Genomic DNA, 4,479 nt, shown 5'->3' with positions numbered 1-4,479 from the left:
TTTACCTTGAAAACGTAAATAAACCAGGCATAGACAACTAAGAACTAGGATTAAATCGATTAAATAATACAAACAATGCATCTTTTTATCCGCTTTATCTATAAACCTTAAAAGTCCTGGACAGAGCACCGAATTGAAGCAAAATCTAGGTTGAGGGGAAATTGCCTGGCAGCCATCTTGAATGACAAACTTTTGAACTGATTTGTATGCAAATTGGTAAAATTAACTATTTTAATTTTTATTTTTATTCCTTTAATGCTACTATAACGGCTTATGATTTTTGGGTATTTGATGACAAGGGGAATTAAGAAATTGTCATTATTTTTTTTTGGTAGGTTTTTCATATATCTTCCCCCCACCCCGCGGCTTCAAATTGTTGTTCAATAGAATAGCTCTGTCCTTCGTTCATTTAGATTAATGACTTTAATCCGTGATTTAAAAAATCTAGTCGAAGTAGTGCAAAATCGAAAATGGAGAGCAGTAGCAACGCTACAGTAACGCAGTTGTTATCAAGGTGGTTTTTAATGAATATTAGGACCACATTTATTTCTTTAAGTTTAGTTATCTATAATAATGTTTTGTAAAATTTGATAAGCTTTGTATTTTAACCCTACGCTTTCTTGGCATGACACAAATGAAATCTCTCTGACATGTCACAAAAATGCCTTACACGGGTCGGTAAGCAATCGACATAAACCTAATGCTGTATGACCCTGCGCAGAAGAGTTCCACACTCAACTGCGCTGCAGACTATTACCTTACTATAGCGAACTTCATTTTCTGCTCAGGGTCTTGCAGCATTCGGTTTATGTCGATTGCTTACCGACCCGTGGAACGGCGGGATTTTTAGTAGCAGAAGTTTTAAGTAAGTATTTACCCAGAGAGACATTATTACACTTTTTCCTCGTTCATAACTATTACACGAAATTCACCTAACCTAACCTATTAGAAAAAAACAATCCGTGTAAAGAAGATAATTTTTTTATTCTCTCACAAGATAATAATGTTCAAATCTTATAATTATCTAAGGTTGTCTTTATACTCATGGAATATATCCAAAAACGTATCATAAAAATAAAGACTCAATGCGCAATGAGGTACAGCTCTCAAATAAAACGGGACAACTCCTTTGTAGAGCGCGGAAAACCCTTCCGTCTTAATTGTTTTAAAAGCACAGTCTCTTAAACCTTTATAAGTTTGTTTTTCATAACTGCTGTCTAAAAATAAAATTCATATAATTTATTAAAAACATAGATTCTTATTACTACATAACTTAGCACTTCATTTTTATAAACAATTTAACAGTAACTCAGATCAAATTTTCAAAAGCAATCGTATCCAAAAGAGGATTACGAAAAAAATAACAAGGTAAATGCAACATTAGTAAGTGACTGCTGACACTAATGACGTTCTTTACCTTGGTTGTAGAGTCTTGTAGCAATAACGTCAAATGGACAAATAAAAACTGCTAGGGTTAAAGCACTTATATTACTTGCAACAAATGATTGTTTAAGATTATCATCAATTAGTATGTTTTTAGATCTCATCATTTCTCTGCAAAACTGTAAACACGTTAGAAACTTTTTCAGTCTTTTATAATTGTTCTAAAAATGCTATGAATCACTTAATTTAACTACCTTGAAAATGTTGCTAATTGAACAGCACTACCGAATCCGAGTCTTGGTACAACGCTTTCCCATCCTTGCCATAAACCTTTGATTCCATTCTTCGCATAAATTGCACGAAATGCCTGCACTGTTCCAGTGTAATGGTATTGAAACCCTACAGCGATGCTTTCGCTAGCATTTGACTGCATTTGAGTTTTTACTAAATAAAATGGACTAGCAGCAAAGGCTCCAACCATTCCCGCTAATGATCCAAAGAATATTGAGTTCACAACATCTGGTTTTCCATTCTCATTTATGGTTAGTGATTTAACTTCGGCTATGTGGTAAATACCTAGCCTTAAAAAATATGAAAGTCAAAATAATGCAATCAAATAAAATGTTGAAAAAATGTGTATACAACCATATTGGTATTTTAAATTTGTGATTCAATACCTAATAGTATTAAATATCATATTAAATGCCACAGCGGGGATGAGTCCTTTTTGAAGGGCCAAATAGCCTTCTGTTTTAGCAATCAAGTAAAATGCATGGGCCGTATTTCGATAGACTTCTTTGCATTCTCCAGCGCCCTTTAATTCACCCTGTAATTGCATTCTTGTTTTAACAACGTCGAATGGGTTGCTAAAAATTGCAGCACATGCTGATGCTCCTCCTCCGATCAAAAAATCCATTTTAAAAGCCAAAATAGAAAACCTTTACATATTCTGAAAACATAAAAATTCATCAGAAATTATATGGACACTTCAGTGCCAGGTTTATTCGATTTTTTTCCTTAATTTTTTCTCAATTTTTACAAATTACATACAATATTATATAAATCAGTACGAATAATGGGAACCCACTAAGGCGCAGCCTGTGCGTGGGTAATATGTATATATAAGTTATCATATTATTTATTGTTATTAAGTTTAATTTGTAGAACTCCATTTTTTTATTTTTTATATATTGAATAATATTATTATTGGGTTTATAAAAACAGTTTATTTTTAAACAAGTTCTGCTGTGTAATTATTACTACGCGTGACAGCTGTTTCGCCCTCTGAAGGCATTTGATAGACAGACAAGACAGTTTGATAATGTAAAATATAAAAAAATAAATATAAATAAATATCAAAAATATAAAAAATGTTATATTATTGTACCTAGAAATAAACAAGCTACGGGCATCTAAAACAAAAACAAGATTACATTTTGTCTAAGTGGTTTGTATAAAAAATGTTTACAATAGTGTATAGTGAAGTTATAAGTGTTTAGTGTAATATATTGTAAATATTTTATGAGAAACATAAATTGATACAAATTTAATAAAAAAACGTTTCAACTGCTGTATCGAAAAGCCATAATTTTAACTCTTTTAAATATTGAGGAAGTTTAGTAATCACTTGAATATTTTTCGGTAAAAGATTGAAAGTCCAATGAAACTGCAGCGTGTTTGCATTTCTTTCGTGTTCGTTTGGGGAGTATAAAATACATTATTATTTGTAATGTTGGTTCTATTTTCATTTATATCGAATTTATTTTTGTTTTTCAAGATGTATTTCATAATTTGCAAAATAAATAGTTTACAGAGACGGAATAGTTTAGATTCTTTGTTTTTTTTTTATTTTTTTTTTTATTTATTCTTTAATATATTTGTTAAACAATGGTATAGTATATTGTCCTCCACGCTAGGAGTTCACCTGTGTTGTGGAGGACTTTTTCAATTGTAAAGTTATATAATTCTAAAACAATACAGTGGAGTTGGTTACACAAAGAAACATCAAAAATTAAAATATAAAATCGATTTTTCCATAGTTATAACAGTAGTTTTTCCATAGTTATTCCAAAAAAGTGAAATATAAAAAAATAAATATTAACAGGATTGTAGCCAGTTCCATATGTGTTTTTTGTATTCTGTAAGATTAGATGTTTTATATTGTGTTGGAAGTGAATTGAATAGTTTTATAGCCTGGAATCTGTAGTGTTTTTGTCCAAAGGATGTGTTGGTTTTTGGTATTAGTAGTTGGTGTGCATGTCTTGTTCTGGTATTGCGAGAAGTTTGTGAAGTTTTAAATGTGTTTAGGTTCTTGTAAAGGAAAGTAAGTATTTGTTTTGAATATAGTTTTTGAATCTTCAACACTGGGAATTGTTTAAATATGGTTGAAGTGGGTGTTAGTATTGGTACTTTAAGTATAACTTTTATTAAGGTTTTCTGAGCTTTATATAGTGTGTCGATGTATTTTTTACTGGCATAGCCCCAGGCAATAATGCCGTATTCCATTATAGATTGTGCTATTGCGAGGTATATTTTTTTAATATCAAATATGTTCAGTATATTTCTCACGTTTTTGAAAAAGTAAATCAACTTGTTTATCTTTCCTTTAACCGATTCAATATGTCTGTCCCATTTTAAATATCGGTCGAAGTATAAACCAAGATATTTGATATTTTCGGTTTGTGTGATTGGAGGACAATTGCACGGGGTGCTCGCTGAGTGACAGGAATGTATTTTAAGGTAGATGTTTTTGGCGGGTTGGCCTCTCGAGTTTATGCTAAAGGTTATGAATTTAGTCTTATCTATATTTAAAGTTAATAAGTTAGAGTCAAGCCATTTTTTTGTAATATTTAGACCAACTTCAGCTTTTATGATTAGTGTGTTCCAGTCAGTGGCCTTAAAAAGTAACACAGTGTCATCAGCAAAGCTTATAATTTCCCCGTCTATTTGGAGGTGACATAGATCGTTAATATAAATAAGAAATAGGATTGGGCCAAGTACGCTGCCTTGTGGTACTCCGTAGGATACTTGTTCCTTGTCACTACATGTGTTTTCTATTGAGGTATATTGGGTGCGATTTTCCATGTAGCTTTCAAT

This window comes from Hesperophylax consimilis, chromosome 8 (assembly GCF_061612785.1).
Source record: "Hesperophylax consimilis isolate HC1 chromosome 8, BYU_Hcon_1.0, whole genome shotgun sequence".
In the NCBI taxonomy this organism is placed as follows: domain Eukaryota; kingdom Metazoa; phylum Arthropoda; class Insecta; order Trichoptera; family Limnephilidae; genus Hesperophylax; species Hesperophylax consimilis.
Note: the sequence above shows the minus strand (reverse complement) of the source record.